The 23,497-nt window shown below is 41.9% G+C and overlaps 1 long non-coding RNA gene across 1 annotated transcript; it reads left to right on the forward strand.

The window, feature by feature from the left end:
• Nucleotides 1-865: 865 nt before the first annotated feature.
• LOC119003607 (uncharacterized) lies at nucleotides 866-15,556 on the forward strand. The gene is made up of 3 exons (XR_005069992.1): nucleotides 866-958; nucleotides 8,072-8,161; nucleotides 13,746-15,556. It is a non-coding gene; the product is annotated as an uncharacterized LOC119003607 (long non-coding RNA).
• The last annotated feature ends 7,941 nt before the right edge of the window (nucleotides 15,557-23,497 follow it).

Below are 23,497 nucleotides of genomic sequence, written 5' to 3' on the forward strand. Positions count from 1 at the left end.
TCAGCCAATCGTCCTATATAGAGAGATGGAACAGGCATACCGAGAGGAACTGAACTAGCATGAAGAACGGTCATCCAAGCCTTGAGAAGAGATGGCACATTGGCTCTGTAGTTCGGATTCGTATGGGGCCTTAACAGAAATCCTGATTTGTATGGAGGCCGTTTAAGTAGCCAACCTTGTATAACAGGGTTAAAAATAAATACACGAAGAGCAGGGACCCACAAGCTTCAGGAGTTCCACCAACGCAGGCTAATTAAGCTGCCCTGTGAACCTAATTATCCACATGTGTTCATCTCCTATAGGAACTTGGGGCATCTGTCATCACCTGTGTGGTTATCTGCTCTGACTTCCAGGCAATGGATTACATTGAACACACCTGAGCTGAGTTTTGGATACACAGCAACAGGATGGCAGTACCTCCTTAAAATAGTTCTGGTCTTTGGAGAGTAACTAGCAAAAGTACTGAGCCCCTATCTGAATCATTTTCTTTCACGTTGGAAGAAAAAAAGCATTTGGAAAACAGCACTGAAAAGCCAATTATTATTCCAGTACTACAGGGATTTGGGAAGTTGTTAGCTGAACTATGATGGGCGGGGCGGGGGGGGGGGTGGGCGTGCGGAACACCCTCTACCGAATTGACGCCCCTGGCAAGGTTAATGGGGACCTGAGGCACTTGGGTTTTGCTTGCAAAGTGATATCTGTAGTATTTCCAAGGAGAGGGGAGAAAATAGAGACTCAGATTTCTTTCTTCTTTGTTCATATCTCCTTCCTGTTGGATGTTGGGAGGGGTTGACTAGCCTCAGGGGATTAAGACATACAAAGTGGTCAGTAATTTCCATAATAGAATTCAGTGATCAGATTCAAAGGCAAAGAACGGCTACTAGGAAAGGACGAGAGGGTGAACAGCTGTGGTGGAGCAGCGCCGTGAGCCGGGACCCAGAGTAGGTGTGAGTAAGAGGTGAGGAAGCTTTGACATCTTCTTGCCTTGGTGGGATAATTTTATTTTAATAATGGGAGGGCAAGGAAGACCTTTGGAAAGGGAGAAAAACGGAAGTGAAAACGATTCAGCCTTCAACTGTTGGGACAAATTTTTGAAAGAGTAAATGGAGCCCTCAGAATAGGCAGGAAGAAAGAATCCGAGGCCAGAGTCATTGTTGAGCTTGACTTCTAAAGAATCAGTGATGTGTAGAGTCATGTTTACAGTTATTTTCTGAAAAAGGTATTAGCTTACTTCATTCATGGGAGAAATACTAAACGAAGTATTTGGATTGCTTGCCCCACCCCTCTCTCTCTCTCATCTCTCTTTAACCATCTCAGATTCACTGCTCGTCCTCTTGCCCTTATTCCTATATGTATTTTTATATTTTAGGTAGTGATGTAACTAAACTAATGCTTCCAGTGTAGGCATTAAAAACACGCTCTAGAGTCAGCCAAACCCAGTTGCAATTCTTTATCTACTGATCTCTGTTAAATTACTTAAACTTTGTAGCTTCAGGGTTTTTTTTTTTTTAATTATATTTTACAGCACATTGAGGTTTACAACAAAACTGAGAGACAGGTAGAAAGATTTCCTGTATATTCCCTGCCCCGATACATGCTTGGCCTCTCCCCTTATCAACACCACACATCAGCATGGCATTTTTACTACCAAGGAAGAACCTACGTTGACAAAACATAATCGTTCGAAGTCCATAGTTGACATTATAGTTCACTCGTAGTCTTCTACATTCCATGGGTTTGCACAAAACTATGACGGTATCATCGTAATGTCATACTGCATAGATTCACTGCCCCACAAGCTCTCAAAGTAAGGGTATTAATAAAAGAAATAAAATATTTGAAAATCCTCATTTAAAAAAGGATATTTTGATATTACTCTTTAGGTTTGTTATAAGGTTAAAGTGAGGTTATTCATAACACAGCATACAAAGAAATGTTAGTATTACTTCATTATTAATGGTATTAAAAATGGAATTTCCCCTCTCTTGTCCCATCTCTCTTCCCCTCTCCAGAAGCAATCCTAGTAGATTGGTTCTCTAATCTCCTGGTCCACGCAAAAGGTACCGTGTAGGTGCATTTTATCACACCTCTGTGAGTACACGTACACGCACATGCTGGGCTTTCACTTTCATGTAAACACTGAAATAACGTTTATTTCCTTCTGTACCATGTTTTCTCCCTCAACTTAGTTTTTGAAAGTTAACCATTCTTATACAGAGGCCTCCTGTGCATTTAAGTGTTAGGTATTATTCTGCCACACACATGAAAATCCCATATTTCATTTATCTCGAATCTTTTGATGGTTCTTTTGGTTATTTCTGACTTGGGACAATTGTAAGCAAGGTGACTGTCACATTCTTATGGCCTATATCCTTTTGCATGCAGCTGAGATTTTTTAATATACCCAGAACTGGATGCTCTGAGTTATAGACATACCTATTTTTCGTTTTCTATTTCCACATTCCTTCCCAAGCGATTGTACCAATTTATATTTCAGTAGTTTGTGCAAGTTTCTGTTTACCTACTTTTCTGGCCATGACTATGCTTAATTTTTATAATTTTGAAAAATAGCATTTTATTTTTCTTATTTGCATTCCCCTGGTTGACAGTTAAAGTGAACAGCTTTTCATATTCTTGGAATATCTGAGTTTATTGTTTTTAAAATTTTTTCAAATATTTTGCCTAGTTTTTCCCTTGATTTATATGCCACTTTCTTCTTGGCGTGTTGGTCTTTATGCTGATACTAATATTTTGTTGGCTGAAAATTATGGTTTAACTTTACTTATGGTATCTGTGATTATACAGCTTCTTTGTTTGATTAACCTCTTCAATAGCCACATTTATAAATCTCTTATTTTACATCTTAATCCTTTGCTTGAAATTGTGTTTTGGTATAGTTTTATGTTCTTGCAATGACTGTCAAAATTTAGCATGCATAACTCTCATTTGAAGAGCTCATTAAAAGTACAGAGTTCCTGGCCTCTCTTGAAGACTGAGGAGGTGGGGTATGAACATCAGAAGTTCTTTAAAAATATTCTCATGAAAGCTGACCTGCAAACATACTCAGAAATACTGATGTGTCCCACACTGGAACTACCTTTGGTCAGAAGACCAGGAGACTGCCCTCCGCGGATTCCTTTTCCTTTTTTTAAAATCCTTTTGAGTACTCTTGTCTGAAGCAGCTGGGAATCTGGGCAAATGCATGGAGACAGATCACTCCAATAGCAGCAATGGGATTGCTTTTTTTGTTTTTTGTCTCCTGAAACAAGGAGACATTTGAAATCTCACAAACCCAAAACTCCCCGTGGAAGTAAATTCATGTTATAATAAGAAAGGTGGGCAATTAAAAAAAATCCCACTAAGGTATACTTTCATTGTTCATGTCTTCAAGTGAATTTTTAAAAACAATTCTTCCAAACAGCAGTTGTGAAATAAAAAATAAGTAGAGCATGAAGTGTTTAAGACATAGGTTTTTAATGAAAACAATGTGTGAGGGGTAAAGACAAGCTGAAGAATAGCAGGAAAATTTGGGGCACCAGGAAAGTTACTTTTTTTTTGGTTCAAACTTTAAGGAATTTAAGAGAGATTTAACCTAGGCATTTTTCTTGTTCTCAGCCAGATTTATTTCCCCTTTGTATTTATGTGCAATATCAAATGTTTTAATGTTGCGGATTTGTTCAGAACTCCATTAATAAAGTGGCTTCCTGCCTTAGTTTAGGTAAAGCTATTCACCTAATTTAGGAAACAACTGATCCATATTTTGAGACAAAGCTCTTTTGTTTAAAGGACCTTAAGATTAGAATGACAACCAAGGGACATTTGACCCAAATCCCAGAAAGTCCTGAGAATGGATTTTCTCTGTTTTGCACATCACCACAGGTGAACACATGAAAGCAGAAGAGAAATGGCTGGGAGAAAAGCTGCCCTTACCCGGCAGAACAGATACGTCCTTTCCAACGGCCTTTGTTTATTCTCCGTTGGAGGAAGAGATGAATTCTAGTTGGGTGTTTTGGTCAGTTTCATTAGGAAGTTGACTCAGGGCTGCGTTGCTTGTAGAAGCCAGACAGAGCGCGGGAGCCCGACTCACAGATCTTTAGGAAGTGTTGAAAGCTGAATCATTTCAGACGTGTAAATCCTGTTGCAACAAACAGTCCACATTTGCTTATTTTGGACTGCCAGAGAAAGAAAAAAATACATGCGAGTCGAATATCAAAAAGGGAGGCCAGTTGAAAAGAATGGTGTGGGGCAGGGAGGACTCTGTTTCTGTACTTGGGGGGGCCTGCTCCACCTTAAACAGTCCGTGCTCCGCCCCCCTTCCCTGCCTCAGTCTCCTCCATCTGCAGGAATCAACAGGGAAATTTACCGTCAAATATGACCTCTAAGAGGAAGCCGTGTGGTGTACTTTATGCAGAACGGTGCGCTCTAAACTCTAGGATAAATGTTACCTTTATCCTGAGAAGGGCAAAAATATTCTAAAAATGTACAGTGTTTAAAAATATATTATCGGTCCTTGCTATATTCCAAATTGATTTTAAAGCCTGTGATTCAACTGAGTGAACAACAAAGCCTTAGGAATGAACAATCTAGTTACTATCATAGGATCTCGAAAGCCTTAGAATGCACACGTAGGTTTGTCAAGGGTCCTTACAAAACATATCATTTCTGTTTAATAACTCTTTGTTTCACAGAAAGTTTTTAGGCAATTTTACCCCCATGAACACCGAGAGCCAGCGTGTTAAAACAAAGAGTGAAGTTTTTAGGGGATGTGACGGTAACCTGGCCACATGTCTCACCTTGCTCCTGAACTCTGACTGTAAATATTTGACTGGTGGAGCTGGTGAGGACCTGAATGGTAAATATTTTACGAGGGGAAATGGAAACTCCCCTTTGCTCTGTCCTTCCCTTACATTAAACATATTAATTTATATTAACTAGGAACCAGATAATTCTCTATTTGCCCCTGTCAATAATTAGTCATCATTTTGAATCCTGAATCCTGCTTCTGTCACAAATAGGATATACTGGGTTTTTTTTGCCAGATTGGAATACATCTAAAAAATCAGCAAACAGAGTATGCAGATATAGATTGAGAAAATTGGGAGCCTTAGGTAACATACAATGTGAGTCGATAAATTTATTCTCTGATAACAGAATGATCAAGTCCATCTTTCTTTACGCGACTTAACAAACGGGGTCCTAGGCTGCCGATCCACTGCCCGTGGGAGCTTTTAGACTGCTTGGCTGTGACTCCCCTCTTTTCCTCCGAGGGCAACAGCTGGTTCTCATTATGCATCAGATTATGATACCCACCAAAAAGAAAATGGTCAAAATGAATCAAAAGGGAGTTCTGGTAATACTGTGGTTTGTTCCTGGGGGTGTCAAGGTGAAGAATCCATCCTGTTCTTCAGACCACTGTAAACTTAATCCGTTTCATCATACACACAAGTGAAATTCAGCAGTGTTTTCTTAAGACTCTCTGTCGCTTTTATTTACTGTGGGAGAGGCCCCTTGGTTTTCTTTCTTCTTCCTTTGGTATAGCACTAATGCATTTTATATGTCCTTTAATCTCAGTTCCAGTTCTGTCAATATTTGAGCTTATCTTAAAACGAAGAACTCCAAAGGAGGGTCAAAGAAAGTCAATTCTCACTCCGGAAGGCAAATAGCAATTATTTCATTAAACATCCAATCCACAGAGCACCCCTTGGACCAGTTCTTGATAGAAATGAGAGGGTGCACTTTCCCCCAAATTCGTCCCTTGTGATGAACACTTAAAAGTCCCAAGTTTTCTCATATGGGGTGAGCTTTCTGAACATGTACTGTTTACTGAAAAATTCAGTGATGAGTAACTACAAGAGTTCTGATCCCTGTGTGAAGGATTCCCTATTCTGGAAGATGAGAGGTGTGTGGTAGGGACCTAAGTATTGATCCCAGGCTGGCTCACTGTGCTTCCCCAGTGAAAACATCGCTGGAAGGAGCAGCTCAGCAATTGGCATCTTTGACAGGAGCCAAGCAGTACATACTGCCTTTTGGTTCTTCGCACTGGGATGCAGACCGAAAACAGGAGTCACACTTAGCCCACGATTCTGCATGCCACCAGGGCGGACATACTTGCTCGGCCTGTTCCAGCAGGTATTGATTTTCCTGTAACTTTCTAGTTTATAAGCTCTTGCAACTGTGTCTTCTTAATAAATGTGAGCCTAACCTCAACAAACGCATTGTAGAGAGACTCACTTTGGATTTCCTATACTGAAGCTTTTTAAACAATAGGAGTGTGGCCAGTGTGGTTGGTTGATGGTGTTTGCTGTTCAGCAGGGCTTTCACACTCGCTGCAGGACGGGAAACACATGCACACACACACACACAGACAAGTCTGTACACAGACCTGCACTACCGAAAATGGTGGCGGCTGGAGGTTTTTCACACTCGCCCCTTCTCCTGGGTTTGAGCAGGGCTAGCAAAGAGACGCAAACATTCTTTTAGCACAGCGACTTAGGGGACTGTCTATGTGTGAAAATGTGGTTTGTTTGCAGATTCCACACTTTGAGGGCAGATTCCACACAGGGTTGTGGCTCTTCTCCCTTCCCCTCCTTTGGACATTTTGCAGCATTAGAGAGCCGGGCTCCATCCTGCTGAGAAACAATTAGTGCTGAAGAAATGACAACAAGCACCCAGGTGGCAAGGCCATGGGGGTGGGGAGCCAAAGGGAAAAGGGAAGAAAGGGGCCATGAGGAGTCTAAATAAAGGAACTGGGAGGAGGGGGCGGGCAGCTTCCTCTGGATGTGGAAAATGGCACAGCCTTTGGGAGACCTCAAAGGTAAAGTACCGAGATCTTGAATCTGCAGAGAAACTAAAAAAAAAAAAAAAAAAAAAAGTCGAATCTAATGGAAGAGGAGAGAGCAGGGCTGAGCAGTAGAATTTGCTTCAATGAGCCAATATCCTATCATCTACACTCTTGAGTGTCCATTAGCCAGCTACATACAGCCAGTGAGCATGGTAAACGTGGCTAGCGCACCTGAGGAAGTGCAAGTTCAGGGCGGAACTGAGTTTTTTATTGATTGCACTTCATTTGAACAGCCACGAGTGGCTGGTGACCACCATTCTGAATGGTGCAGGGACAGAGCAACCACCTATACAGGTCCCCTCTCCTTTTGCGAAGCTGTTTGCAAGTGGGTACCAAGACATGATCCCCAAATACAGAATCACTTTATAGAGTGTTAGAGATTCTCCACGTTTGGCTACCACACATACAGGAAAACCATTCGAGACATGGGTTGTCCTCCTAGTAAACTTCACTACGTTAATATATGTATGTATCCAAACAAAATGAGAGCAGAGCCACCCCCATAGAGGGACGATGAGCGAAGACTCTGGACTCACACGGAATTGTCCACATATCCTAATCTCATAAAATTCTGGTTCTGTGACCTCGGACAAGACACCAAATGTATCTCATTCTCTGCATCCTCATTTACCAAAATGAAACTCTAATTTCCCCATTTACTGGAGTGTGATAATGAGTAAATTGAGTTACCAAACATTATAATAGGTTTCTTTTCATTGGCTACATCTGGTGTTTAATTATAGCTAATTTGTTCCAGGATCATTATAGACTTTTAAAACAACAAGAGTAAAAACAACAAAACAATAATAATGATAATAACAACAAACAATAACAATAATCATCACCTAATCAGTGAGGACTTCACTATATTGTATTCTGTAGGCACAAGGGAATGAGCTTGGCTGTAGTAAAGAAACCCCAGCATACAATGGCTTAGAGAAGATATGTGTTTATTTCTCTCCCCTGTTCCTGCCTTGAGTCCAGCAGCTCAGGCTGATGGTGACTCACCTTGTTCCCTGACATCCCCTGGGGCAGGCATAGGCAAAGTGCAGCTCCAAGTTCAAATCCAGCCTATGGCCCGTTTTTGATTACGAAGTATTACTGGGGCACAGCCATACCTATTTGTGTGTGTGTCATCTGTGGTGTTTCAATGCTACAAGAGCCGAGTTGAATATTTCAATGACCTCAGGGCCACAAAGTCTGAAATATTATCTATCTGACCCTTCACAGAAAAAGTTGGCAAACCTCTGGCTCAGAGTGCTGTGGTCATTTGTGTGATTGAAACTGGATTGCAGGCTCAGCGATGGGACAGGATGGAAGGTGAGGTGGCGGCTGTTTTTTCTTTTTTTCTTTTTAAGAGAGGCAGAAGTTGTGCACATCACTTTTTTTTAACACTCCATTATCTCACTCATTCAACAAATATTTGAACACCAATTTGGGCTGGCCACAACTCTAGCTACTTGAAACACATCCTCTTGAGGAAAACCTGGTCACATGGCATTCTCCAGCCACTAGAGGGTTCGGAACGATATAATCTCCAGGTCAGGCTAGATGGCCAGTTTCGGCTCTTTATTATTAGCTTTCCACTTTGCAACTTTAACGTGTGACCTGATTAAGAAAAGATTAAGGGAAGGATAAAGAGCAGAGAGCCCTGGATGAAAAGCAAGACATTAAAAATGACATTGTTATATGATTAAGACCCACAATAGAAGACCAGGTTTCTTAACTAGTAAATGCTTACCACCCTTCTGCTATGGGCCAAACTTTGGGAATAGAGTGGTGAAAAGCCACACGTCTCCAGGAAGGTTGACATACTGCAATCTAATTCACAGTCTGAGAAGTAACTGTGGGACAGCCTGGGTTCTTTCTAAGATGCCTACTTCACAGGGGGAGAGCACCGACGATTTCCAACTCAGCAGCAACTTTCCGCTCCAGCCAGAAGTCAGTGTTCTATAAAGACAAACTTATATTTCCTGCATCAGCTTACTTTGTCTTAAGTCTGAACGGCACATCCATTCTTTCAAATGTAAGAAACAATGTCAAACACAGGTACGAGTGTGATGACCCATACAGACCTTATATAAGCTAATTCATGTTTGGGGAACAGTATCAACTATATTGAAGAGCTCTACCAATGAAAAGAAGCATTCCACTAGATTTACAATTTTGTAAGCATTTGGCTATTGACTATTTTGTGGCCAAAACAGCTTTCCCTGCTATCTGAGAGTAGAACCTCTCCTGAGCTGAAGTGGCTTGAAATGAAAAGTAATTACCATTAATTCATGTGGAAAATTTTTTAGTGTTCCCAGACCCCCAAAATCACCTACCCGACCAAACTAAATAATACATAAAACCTAATATAGCACTGACACGTAGTAAAAGAAGGAATGATATGATAAATACAAGGTCTGTCCAGAAAGTATCCAGCCACACAGCATGGAAAAATAGAGACATTTATTGAAGAAGATACATGATACGAGAAATACTGTACATAGGACAATGATGCCTCAGTCCCCTTCAAAGGAGGCACCTTGGGACCTCACACAGTTCTCCCAATCACTGTCAGCTGCCCCGTCGTATTTTCCTGAATCTCACTGATGGTCTGAAATCTCTTCCCTTCCAAAGATGATGTTAGTTTGGGGTTAAGCCAGAAGTCTCAGGGCGCCAAATCTGGGCTATAAGGGGGCTGATTCACCTGGGTAATTCGATGTTTCCCCCCAAACTGAAGGAGACACGACGCAGGAGTGGGTGCATTGATGCAGGTTTGTTGCTCTACTCGCTCAGTCATTTTGAATACGACAGCCACACAGTACACGTGCTCACTCAGTAGGGTCTACCAGCCCCACTGACTAGTGCCGTGAAGTCGTCATTGTTCACACATGTGCATGCCAGTCCACTCTCCTTGGCTGCCAGGTTACATCGATGCCACACAAACCGTTCTCATTACATTAACAACGGCTAGACTTTTTCCAGACAGACAGACACACCGCTTAGAATATTCACCAAGTCACTTGAAAACAGACTTCCCATTTTATCTATTACTAGATGTTGACTAAAAGGGATAACTCTGCAGAATCAATAGTAGTTTCGGTAGCCTTCAAAGTTTTTTCTCTCTCTGTCTAAATAGTATGAATGGTGGACGTAGGCAAGTTTAATGCACACACAGTGTCTTTATTTTTTTTCACAATGATCCAAATGTTTAAAAACATCCAGTTTTACACTAAGCACAATATTCTTATGAGCTCTCTTGGGGCTTTTCTGATACCTTAGGACAGCCCTTGCTAAGCGATGCACAGATTAAATCAAGATACAGCACAGATGCTCACAGACACAGCTCAAAGCCCTGGTGCTTGATGCTGAGAGGCTGAGTGTGACTCACAAGGAGGAGCTGGGTGGGGCCACTCTCACTGCTGGGGGTGCACCCTGCCCCTGCCAGGGCTTCTGCAAAAGCAAGTGCGCGATGATATTTTCATTTTTCACCTTTTTAATTAAAAGCAAAGATCTGTTTCAGATTTCTTTTGTTTAGTGAAAACAGGTATAATCTAGGTCTTGCAGAAAAGCAAAGTGGCTAACCGTGGGTGACCTTTGTAAAGGGGCGGGCACCCTCGTATTATAATTACAATAGCAGCAAAATACCAGAACAACCGCCACCTAATTAACGCACACAGGGTGTTTTCATTTACGAGTCCGTTTTATAAGAATTATCTTGTTTGATCCTCCGGGAAACCACCTGGTAACAGCTATGATTTTGTAGATTAAGGAGACAAGACATAAAGCTAATCTGAAACCCGATCTTTTCATTCCGCCCCTGAAAGGCATCTAACTTACTTGAAAAATTAACGCTAACAAGAACGAAAGCCTAAGAGGACAATCGTGCACCAATGTTAAGTTTCTGGTTACAATAGACATTGTTACAATTTGGATGGAAGTTTACAATAATAAACGAGAACAGAAAAGAATGATAAAATCCAGGCCCATGAATGCAGCATTGTGCCTGTTCAATTTCTGGAGGCCTAGTCCCAGTGAATCATAATATCTGGAAACGGGGCCCAAACCTAGGCCACTTAATTAGCCACCTAAGGTGATTTTGATCAATTGTCAAAGTAGGAGGCTACCATCTAAAAGAGCGTCCCTGTGTTCTGGGATGAAGTAAAGGGGATATGACGTAGAAGCTGGCAGTCCCAATGGAAACAAGAAAGGCTTGTGAATACTGTTCGTTTACTGATCAACAAGCATTTATTAAACATGCCTGATATGCCAAGCCCTGTGCTAGGTGCTGGGAGACAGCAGCGAGCACAGGAGGCCTGGGGTTTCTGCTCGTGAAGTTTACACTCAGAATAAACATCTTAAAGCAAAGGGAGCCCATGACGACAGGCTGGAGAGAAGCAGTAAAGCAGAGAATTCGTTTGGGAATGACTCTCAAATTTCTAATACCGCCTGTTGTTAGGAAAAGCAGGCCTCCATTGAAATGGAGAAATTGGGAATGGTGATTATTATGCTAAGAGATGTGTTTCTTTTGATCTTGGGGAGAGTGGGTGTCAGCTGATGGAAGGGGAGGTTGAATTTAGGATAAACTCTGAACAAACAGGCAAGGGAGGCAAGGGCCCAGGTTGGGTACAGGTCTGGGTAAGCAGATACACACGTGGTCTAACCTTTTGAGGCCATGCGGACGAATGACTGGATGGGGAAAATGATACTAGAGAGAGAAGACTGACGGTGAGGGGTTTGGCTTTCCTACTCATAGGTCAGAAGCAAGGCNAGAAATTGGGAATGGTGATTATTATGCTAAGAGATGTGTTTCTTTCGATCTTGGGGAGAGTGGGTGTCAGCTGATGGAAGGGGAGGTTGAATTTAGGATAAACTCTGAACAAACAGGCAAGGGAGGCAAGGGCCCAGGTTGGGTACAGGTCTGGGTAAGCAGATACACACGTGGTCTAACCTTCTGGGGCCATGCGGACGAATGACTGGATGGGGAAAATGATACTAGAGAGAGAAGACTGACGGTGAGGGGTTTAGCTTTCCTACTCATAGGTCAGAAGCAAGGCAAAGAGCAGTGGTGATGTTCAGCAAAGGCAGAAGCAACGATGAGAGCAGAAAGAACAGAATTAGGAGACCACGTGCTTGGAAGCTGAGGGAAAATGCCAAGGCTGAGGTTGAGGGCCCAGATAGGTCAGTGAGCCTGAGGGTTGGGGAGAGCCATCTGTATGTCTTACTTCACATTTGAGAGCCGATGTAGGGAGACAGGAAGGGAGATTTCGGGGGGGATTGACAGTGAGTAAGGAGATCAAATTTAGGGGCAACAGATTTAGCTGTCCATGAAGACTAAGAAGTGAGAAGTTACTCAAAGACATCTTGGATTAAAGGCAAGAGGGTATGTGTAGGATTCCCGAGCACTGTTGAGAATCGGAACAATAAAGCCAGAGCAGAGGAAGTCATTGAAAATTAAAGAAAAAGAGTGGAAAATTCTATAAATGGGGAAGAAATGGGTCCAGAGGAATTTTAACAATTAGGAAGAACAGGGCATTTCAAGTCATTTTATTCTTTAAAAAAAAATCACCTAGAGCCATTTGAATGCAATTGTGCCCAGTTTTCACTTACGTTAATTCATTTTAAATTCCGAACATGGACGGAGGTCAGTTTTCATACTGCTAGGCTTTGAAGCAATGACGTGACGCCACCGAGGTAAAGCTGTCCAGTCTGCACACATGTGCTTCCCCACGTTCTCCCCAGGTGACCAGCTAACCCCCTCAATATTTTTTCCACCAGGTGGCAATGCCCCCTTACTATTGAAGAGCTGAAAACTCAACAGGAAGGAAATAGTGAATACTTGGGATTGCTGCAGGAACAGTCTGACGACTGTCTTTGTTTAGAAAGTTGACATGTTCCCCAGAGTTACCTCCTGGAGAATCCATCACAGACTCCCAAACCACTGATGATACGCAACCTGAGGAGAAACCCAAGGGTGACAGAGGACTTCACAGCCAAGGAAGGTCACCTCTTGCCTTGAGCTCAAAGGGAGTTTCTCTAGAAAGAAGAAGAACAGATTTTTTCAAAATCTAAACTTTGGGAGCATCGGGCAAATAATAGGAACTCTGAGATACGGGCACGAAGGAAAGAATGGGTGATATAACTGATCAAGAAAGATGGCAAGATAATAGAACAAGGCAAACATTCAGGGATTCATAAATATTCCTCACTGAGTAATCAATAACATATTTGTTGAACGGACGAAGGCAAAAAAAAAAGAGAGAGACCCTCATAAAATGCAATTAGGATGCAGTGCTCCAGAAGTTATTGAAAGTATAAATGGAAATTTTTTTTTTAAAAATCAAGTTTGAAGTACAGAGTAAGACAGGGGTCCGCAAGCTATGGTCCACGGCCCCAGCCTAGCCTATTACCTGTCTTTGCCAGCACAGCTTTGCTGGGGCAGCCACACTGATTGTTCAAATCTTGTCCGCAGCTGCTTCCACGAGCTCTAAACAGCAGAACTGTGTATTTGCGATGGAGACCCTCTCACCAGCGAGCCCTAAAATACTTACTACTTGGCCCTTTACCACGAAGTTTGCTGATCCCTGCAGTAATGTTTAAGAGCAGGGTTTTTGGAACCAGATACATCTCGGTCCCAGTTCTAATACTTGATAACTGTTTGAATAAATTGTCGGCACCAAAGAAAGTCCTGCTTTGGAAACAGTGCCCTGCTGGTACCTAAACACCCTTATTCATCACTGTCTTTCTCCCAGAAACTAAGTAAAATATGAGACCATTTCTTTGCCTTTCACCAACCCTCAAACACCAAAACCCAATCCTTTGTCATGTACACAGCAATGGCTGGGAGGGAGTGCGCTCTTTTATATTCTGACCAGGCTGCTTTCTCCCAGTAACCTCTCTGTGTCTCTTTCTGCAGAGCCAGACTTCGGGGGATGGCGTTTAGCGTGAGTGCTTTTCTGCTGGGCTTGCGGCTGTCCAGATCGGACACTGTGCACAGTTCTGACCAAAAGCCTGGGGCCTGGACCTGACGAAACGCACTGGAAAGGAGACGCGTGGAAGGGGATGGGGCGAGTGTTCAGAGTTTGCCCACGGGGCTTCTGACCCTGGGCATCTGGGCTCCAACTTGGCTTACTGAGCACGGGGATGATTCCGATGGTTTGCATTCTCCTTTCTAACTAATCCAGCGCTTAGCTTCCAGTAAAGGTCTTTGGCAAACACCTATAGGAGAAGTGTCTAAATGTAACGTGTGAATCACTGGAAATGGGAACACTGTCAAAATAAGGGAATTAAGTTCATTAAAGGTGTGGTAGCTTCATTTACCGTGCCAGTACATAATGATCGGGGCTGGCAGTCAGCGCTCGGCTAGCGCAAACCCACCCAAACTTGGCAGAAGAAACGACCCCACCAACCCAGCCTCTTGGCTCTCTCTCTCTAGGTTAAATGTGCTTAAATGAGTAAAAATTGGGTTTGGACTGCGGGCCTTTCTTGTCTTCTAGATTGGGGCTGCGTTGTATCAACACCATTAGGACGAAAAGCAAAGAGAACTCTGCCCATGGGGTCGTGGGGTTGACGTTTGCAGGTGACAAAAATTGCCTCTAAAGCCACCAGCCCTTTGGGAGCTCTATCAGCAACTGGGAGGAGAGTTTATATTCAGACTCCGCAGCCACTTATTTCCAAGACTGCACTCAGATCCCTGCCTCTTGGTAGAATAGTCAGCCCGTCCCCAGAGAGAGGGACCTGACTGGCAAGGGAGAAGGCTCTGGGACCACTGCAACCACACTGGCACTGAGTCAGTGGGGAGTGCGTAGGAGGTGACAGTAGCCTAGCTTCTGACACACAGACCTGAAACTGTAAGTGAGGTTTATGTGGCAACGTGTCAAAACAATGTGTCTGCTACTTTCCGTGAGAAGCGGAGATTTTCCGAGTCAGGGAAGGGGAAGCCGGACCCGTTTCGATGGACACTCTCTCAAATCACTTCGCTACGTCTGAATCGGATGTACACGGCTTGATTTCTTCATGAGAAATGTATTCAGTGCTTTTCTATGTGCCTGGGGTGGCACAGGAAAGGGACCACCCTGTCCTCAGAGGACTTAGATTCTAGCATGGGAGGCAAGCTGCCATCCACCCAGCTCTGCTCTCGTCTGAATGGTGGTAACTAGAAAATAAGGGCTGGATGCTGGGTAAACAGAGACTCGAGTCAAGGAGATTAAGCAACACTTCACCGAATGGTGATGCTGGACCTGTATGTACCCTGAAGGGGACGGCAACAGTAAAATGGAGTTTCATTCCCGGGCTCTCTGCTCTTCATCATAGTTTACCAAAAAGATCTACTTAAAAAAATAATAGCTATAGGTGTATATTCTTCTCTCCCTGTCTCACTGGCACATTGTACTACTATGGTTGAACTGCCTTAAAATCCAGGTGAAACAAGCGAAAGTATGGGGAATAAACATTCAAGGAAAATGGTGCACCTATGTTTCATTGCATGGGGATTATTTCTTTGAAACACCTGCCTGTTAGTCATAAATATACAAGTGGACACATTCTGGAACTCCCCCGATATCAGGCATCTTCACAGTTGCACTGGGAGATCAGCAGACCAGGCATCATTTTTATGAAAAGAGGAAAGGATTAGGAAGAGACCACCACACCTGATTAGAGAAAAGGCATACCTGGGCTTCGTTTAAAAGATGTGGTTTTTATGCGCTGGCTAGTGTGGTTCAGTGGATTGAGTGCCAGGCTTCGAGCTGAAAGGTCACTGGTTCGATTCCCAGTCAGGGCACATGCCTGGGGTGTGGGCCAGCCCCCCAGTTGGAGGCATGCAGGAGGCAACCAATCGATGTATCTGTCACACATTGATGTTTCTCCCTCTCTTTCTCCTTCCCTTCTCTATTTTCTTAAAGTAAATAAATAAAAAAATCTTAAAAAAAATAAAAGGTGTGTTTTCTTTCGTTCACTCCTTTGTTTTTCACAATCAAATCTTTACAGTCTCATGTAGGTATCTCCAGTACTTGGTGGTCATTTTGCAATGTCTAGCACACCACAGCTGGTCTAAATAATATTTCCTAATCACCTTTAAACTAGAATAAATGAGTTGTGAAAAGTTACTTTTAGGCGATCCCTTTAGTAAACGTTCACTGAGCATCTATAGAGTGCAATGTTCAGGCGATGGTACGAGAGAAGCAGTTACAAGCAAGACAGACACAAAGTCTTACCCCGTCGTCTCATGTACAAACAGATGTTTTATCATTGCAGTGATTTGTTTTAAGCCAAAAATGTTTTCAACTAAGATGTAAAAGAGGAAGAAAATTGCAATTGCTGGGAAAGTAGGCATGTGGCTGAGAATGGGAAGGGCAGAAAAGACAGGCAATTAATAGAGAATTGGCTTCAATTTTATTGGCAGGAAGATTTTTCATAGCCTTTTACTGTAGCCCTCAGGGTCTGGCTTAATGAAAGGATTCACACCCATGCTCTTGCGTTTTAAAGAGGAAAAAGTTTTATATGACAAAGAAAAGTAAATGTGGAAAATAGCAAGAAAAAGGCTAATAAAGGCTTCATGATAACTAACATGAGAAGCAAGAGAAAAAATAAGATGGTCCTTTTTCTCTTAAAAAAAATGAAATGGAACTTTAAAAGTCTATCGCCTGTCAGGGTTTTCGCGAGTGGAGTGCGGAGATTTCAACTCCAGTTAATGGGGGCCTCTTTTTCTTACCCTCCCATTCCCCAGTCATTTTCTTTTCTTTAACTTTATTTGTATTGTTGACAATATTGCAGATGTTGTCATTCTCCTCCCCACCTTTTCCTCACATCATCCACCCCCTGAATTCTGTATTCTCGTTTGCTGGACCCAGCAGAAAATATTGACTACTTCCATTTTTGGAAGTCTTCGTGAATGTTTTCTGACTATTTGTAAAGAAATTGTACGGAAAATCTGTTCATCGAAATATGAAAGCTACTCCTGGAGTTACTTTTTTTAGCCTTCCTAGTGTGTGCCTTTGGCATTTAAAGGGACAAAGTGCGCTCTTTGTCGGCTCCCACAGTCACAGTGTGAGACACTGGGCACCGCATATGCGGTTGGACGGTCTCGTGGAGGCTTTGTTCCCTCGGAAGGTCAGAGGTTTGCTATGCACGAGCATTTAGGAAGCACTCTTTAAAAAAGCAAACTGACGCTAACCTCCATAGGCCCGTGTCTTGAGTTTTACCCATTTCAGATGTATGCTATGTAAAAAATAAGAAGTCGAGTTGCTTATTTGTTCTTGGTTGTTTTTACTTCACTGTTATCTCCAGGCAAACTTTATGGCAACTGGAGATAACAATATCAACAAATAACCAGACGTACTTTGTATTTTGGGGGGAGTTATGAATTGGGAAAATCAAAGACTTTTCCCAGGTTGTATGAGGAAACCTGTACCTTCAGGGAGAGGAATGTCAGGCTTTCTTATTCTGCTCAGGTCATAAAAGAATTGTAGTAACTGCATATATGTAAAATAATGTTCTAAGAGCTTTACATATAATAGCTTAATCTTTACAATCGTTCCTAATTATGCCCATCGACAGAAGACGAATCTAAAAAAAGAAGCAGTTAAATAACTTGGTCCAAGTGCCCTGCTGGCTAATCCTGGAACCTGGACCCCAACCCAGACAGCTTGATTCTTGTGCCGCAAAACACAGCAGGCTGCAGATACAAGTCAGCACACTCTTCACAGCAACATCCGACCTGGGGACTTTACTCTTTTTCCCTTTTTCCTCAGTACAAGAGTAAAACATGCTCAGTGCCAAACACCCAGAAAACCTAAGAACATTGTAGGTGTACACACAGGCACTACCTAAACCACTAGTGGTTTTCATAGCTCGCCCGTGATCCTCTTAACACAAAAGACTGTAGACTGTTTCTGAGGTTTCATTTTTTCATGTAACTATATTAACAATAGGGTCATATCGTTTCAGGGCTTGGTTTTTCACTTATCAATACGTTCCTAACTTATTCTCACGATTGTAAATATTCTTCCAGATCAGGGGTCAGCCATCTATTGTCTGGCCTGTTGTCTCCGACGTTAGTAAACGTTTCTGGCAAACAGCCTGCCTGTTTGTTCTCATGCTGTGCAGGGCTGCTTCCCTGAGCTACAGGGCACAGCTCACAACTGCAACAGAGTAACAGAGAGCCACAGCTCACGGACACGAAAATACTTCTTAGCTGCCAACTCCTGCTGTGTATCTTCATTCCTAATAACTATTCTAATACAGTGTTAACAAAAGTCCAATAGTATTTAAGTAAATAGTGATATGGCATACTGTTTGATATTTTCATAGGCTAATGAAACTTCCCAGTGGTTTGGGAGAAAAAAAATGTTGGGTTAATATTTCCTATGACCCGATAAAAATGCATTACAATAAGTTCTTATCATGGACTTCCTAAAAGAACAATGTACAGGATGACCTTGTGACCCCTTATCCAATTTATAAGCCAGAGAGAACTCCCATCATACATCTGGACTGCCCATAGCAAACTAAGCTCTATGGGGCCTGCCACAGTTTAGCAGCCCAATCATTGTTTCCTCACTCTAACCAAGTCTCCATTTGCCTTGTCTTCTGGCAATGGACCTTCCCACCTTCTCTTTGCTCTCTACTTACTTGTCTTTCTTTCCTCATTTGCATATTCTTCAGAAGAAAATGACTCCCAGACCTACACAACTGGGCACCCTGGACTGCTCCTCTCCCTGCGAGGGTTCTCTCTGTCTTGCAAACAAACAGACAAACAAACAAACAAGCATTTTTACAGTTAATCTTTAAGATCTTTATGCCTTCTCTCCCGATTCCAGATGACATTCTCCGCACAATTAGAGGGCACATGAGTTTTATGTCGTGCTAGAACTATTAAAGGGACCATGCAGAGAAAGAAAGAAAAAAAAATGTTAAAGAAACGAGGAGTTTCTTTCCTCCCCAATGCTCCATGGTGGCTTCACATGGGCCCCTGCTTGGAAACGCTGAATCTTGTGTATGAAGCCTTCAATGGCAAAGGAAAACAGGCTACCCTTATTAGAAATTTTCTACAGCTAGAGATGTAACATCATAGCTAAATTCAGTCGGAGACAGGTCGAGCAACAAAAACCAGGAGCCAAGGCAGTCTAGTCGGCTCTGAAATTTGATTCAGGCACCAGATTATGAATAGATTTAACTAGTTTGCCAAATGAAAATGTAGATTTTGGCACCGTCTGAATTTGGAGGGGGAGGGGACATTCTATATGTGGAGTCCTAGTACACACGGAGGGGATATGAAAAAGAGCTTTTTATGTTATATAACGACTCAGTGTATGTTTAAGGGGGAAAAAACAATTAACCCAATAAATGCCAAAAAAAACCCAACCTTTTTTTTCACTACCTAGAGCATCCAACTTTTTCTATTTACCTTACTTTCCAAGTCCAGCTTTTCCATTATTCAAAATGACACAGCACCAACCATCCATAGTCAAGTAGTTACTCATGTAAACTTATTATTAAATTGCTTACATCTGTTCCAGGCCCCTTCTGCAGAAACAGTGATACCACAAGAGGCTCAAATCCCATAGCAGGTAAGTAGCACATTGTCAGTGAGGATATGAAAATCAAATTGTAATTGTCCTGAGGTTTCTCAGATTCCCTTCCCTTTCCTGGCGAGGGTGGCAGTGTGTGCCACTGACACAATGAACTTCACCTTCCTTCTATTTCCTTAGCATTAGCCCTCAGAGTACTATTATTCTAGGCTCTGTGATGATAAACAAAGATTAAAACAAATGAAAATAAATGATGGAGCGTGGGGGACCTCTTTCAACTTCGACAATGCAACCTGCTTCTCCTCAGCCTCCAGCCTAGCTCCACTTTGTTTTAATAAAAGTTTCCCAATTAACCTTCGTGAAAACGTACCCTGTTCCCACAGCAAACAGCTAACGACACTGAAAAATCATTTGAATACTCTTTGATGCACACAAAAGAGAATTCAGTAAAAACACGCTTGATTAAAAGGGGATGTATTGATAGAAATAGCCTAAGCAACTCTTGAGAACTCTCTTTCACCTACACATGGTGTTTCCAGATGAATTGAAAGGCTAGTAAGCAAACCAGTTTGCTTCTGTTTCATATGTGTGTTGAGTGAATCCCTAAGTCGGAGTGATTCTGATCATTTAGGCTGAAGGACGGACTGTCAGACTCATCCTTAAAGAGAGCATAGCGAGGTGTAGGGGACCAAGTTCCAGGATCAAATTCAGGTTCTACCATTTTACAGCTGCATGACCTTGAGCAAGCGTCCTAATCTTTCTATGACTCAGATTCCTTGTCTCATCCTTAAGATGATGACACTAATCGCATGAGATTTGAAAATATGACATATTTCATGAGAACATTTTACATTCAAAGCACATTCAGTGGAGACAGGCTATGTGCAAGTGACAGAGGGGAGTGTAATAAGTAAGTGTGGAGTGTGTGTGTGTGTGTGTGTGTGTCAATGCATAATTCTGGGTGAGAAGTCTTGAAGATAAAACAGAAGTTAAAAACAACTGGGCTTAAGATCCCCCAGTCACTTAATACCGCACTGTAGTGGAATTGAAATGTAAGGGCTTGGCTGTAACAGAAGCTAACGTTTTAAGAGAATCTGAATCTAAGAGTTCTTTATGCCATCACTCAGAGGGACCTAGGGGCTCACTGATACAAAGGGTGGGCTTCACCCTGACCACTGTTAGGTTAACCAAAATTGAAAATTGTAAATGTATTGCATATCTTCAAATAAAATGCGGGAAGGGAGTCTATGATATTTCAAATACAGCAGAACCTACTACATATGATTTTTATTTTAACATCTTAGAAAGACTATTTTTCTCTTCATTCTTCACACCTTGAAAGAATACTCGCAGGCACTTCCCCCTACCAAACAGAAGAGATACACTGCTGGGATAATGCATTAGCCGTTTAGCCAAGTGGCCTACATTTAATTTCCCTCTAAGACACGGATATGCTGGCATTACCACGCAAACCAACATACGACACTATGACTGGGAACATGCTTGTTGCCCTCATTAAATATGCACGTTTCTTATTCCCAATCACTCTCAAAGGGTCTGACAGTGTGAGAACACCAAGCAAGGAATTTCCTCACTTTGCACGATTCGGTCAATAATGAGCCTTGATCCCTGGCATCATGACTGATCTAAGATGTCGCCTGTGATTTTTAAAGTGGTTTAGATGTTTCCCTTTATTTGCAGTGTGTGTTTATGGAGGAGGCAAAAACATTTATGCTAATAGACTGACTCAGCGCACCCTCTGGAATAAAGGGGTGTTTTTGTCAAAGACATCGAGGTGGGTGTTTCACCCACACAGGCTTTTAAATACCACACATCTACAGACCACATGTGTACAGATAGAAAAACAAACACGAAACCTCTAGAGGTATATTTTGATTACAGATGCCAGTTACTTGTGGTTGGATTTCGCTCTGATTCTGTTCAGGTATGTGATGGAGGAAGTAGTAAAAGGTAGATGTTTAAAAAGTAAAACACAATAAAAGAAAGCGCAAAGAAGCAGCCGGACACATGCGTATTTTCTGTCTGTTGGTGGTGAAATACTGTGATGAAAAGGGTCTGCGTATTTAGAGGGTTTCCTTAGCAGAGAAAATACACAGACTTTTTTCTTTGCTTTCCCTGGGGACACCACTGAGACGTTGGCCCCAATGTCCTTGCCATCTGATGGGCACGAGGTTGTGGTCACCGGGAGCCACTGCTCAGGAGGCGAAGCCAGAACGGCATGTGGCAGTTTCCTTTCCCCGCGATGAGCATGCGTTTATTTAAAGGGGACCAAAGCCAATCCAGAAATTAAAAACATTTCATAACTCTGTCTTTCTCTGACCGATTAATTTCTGAGGTTTCTACAACAGAGCGGCAAAAGCCTGAGGAAAAAGTGAAACTATTATCTCCTCTTATTTGTTTAAGTGGCAATAGTGGTTATAAAATAATGTGTTGGAACAAACAACAGGAGGTGTTGAACATGGTACAGTGATGTTACATAGGACTGTCATAGCTGCAGTCTGGGTTCCAGGCAGCACACATTGCTGGTGAGTGCAGTGTGGGTATGATTAATATGTGCATGTATATCTTCATATGTATAAATGTGTATATTCAAAGACAAATGTATACATGTAGTCATTTTTTGTTTCTTATAACCTAGAAAAAGGAATTAAAAATAACAAAGTTGAATGTTCATTCTATGCTTAGCTATAGCCATTTTGCTTAAAGAAATACGGCCAAGCTTCCCAAGAAAAGCCTAATGAAAACTAAACAAAATAAATTTAAGGTCAGTAAGTTGACAATTTTTACTGATAAATAATATACTCTAATTAAGATGAAATCGTTGTTTTAAAAATTATGGATGTAATCCGTTTTATTATGTCCAAAAGTACATTTATCAGGTAAGAACTCATCTGACAGAGTCTAAATTCATTCCTTACTTTCAAAGAAAACTCATAGAACTAGAAATACAAGGCAGTTCCTGGAGATGATAAGAATATCTTTCTCAACACTAAGAGAACAAAAACAGTTAGAGGCCCTTCACTACAACGAGCTCAGTAGCTTTGGAGACAAATACCAGCACTATCACTAAAATCTGTGGTGCGCACACACACACGAAGATTTTAACATTTGAGAAGATGTTTAAGCTCCTTCATAATCGAGGAAACACATAAAAGCCACTGAGATATTACTACTTGTCATCAGGTTGGTGAAAAGTGAAGTTCCGTTAGTGAGGCTGTAGGGAAATAGACATTCTCATACACTTTAATAGACAATATAATCTCACCCAACTTTCCAGCGGGAAAAATTCAGCAATACCTGCCAAAACATTACACTTATACTTCCTTTTTGATCCAACAATGCTACTTATGGAAATTTGTCTTCAAGCTATACTTTTGACAGTACAAAAACACAATTGTTCATGCATCATTGTGTATAATGGCAAAATTCGAGAAACAAACTGAGTGAATTTAGAAGAGTACTTAAATCAGCTGTGGTACAGGCACACGGGGGAATACTATGCAACTGTAACAATGATAAGGAAGGTCACTATGAGCTAGAATGGAGTGATTTCCAGGACGTAATGTTAAGTGAAAAAAATAAAGCTTGCTACAGCATGCTTCATAAAAGAAAGAAGAGGATATAAAAATACATGTGTATCTTCTCATTTGACAACAAGAAAGTACAAGTACAATGGGCCGGAAACGACTGTTACTAATCACCTAAAGACGGTGGGTGTAGACAGGGTGGAATGATTTGGAAGACTTGGCAGAGGGCAGTAGAGAGAATGAGAAAGTGATGTTTCTCTGAATGTGCTTTTTTCAAATATATACATACACAAGAAATTAATACATAAAATCAACCACATTTTTTGAAGAACCTTAAATGGGAATATGAACAGTAGCAAGTGAACCTAACTATATTTACTAATGTGTGCTTGCCTCTTGAGCTCCCAGTACTGGGGACCTGGCCTGCAGCCTACGCATGTGCCCCGACCAGAAACCGAACTGGTGAAACCCTCCAGTTCACAGGCCCACACTCAATCCACTGAACCACCCCAGCAAAGATATTACTAATGAATAACAACCAAATTGAATGAGGCGGAGAAGAAAAGAGCTAATGTAAGTAACTTGGGGAA

This window comes from Sturnira hondurensis, unplaced genomic scaffold (genome assembly GCF_014824575.4).
Source record: "Sturnira hondurensis isolate 20B ecotype Veracruz unplaced genomic scaffold, ASM1482457v3 Scaffold0018728, whole genome shotgun sequence".
In the NCBI taxonomy this organism is placed as follows: domain Eukaryota; kingdom Metazoa; phylum Chordata; class Mammalia; order Chiroptera; family Phyllostomidae; genus Sturnira; species Sturnira hondurensis.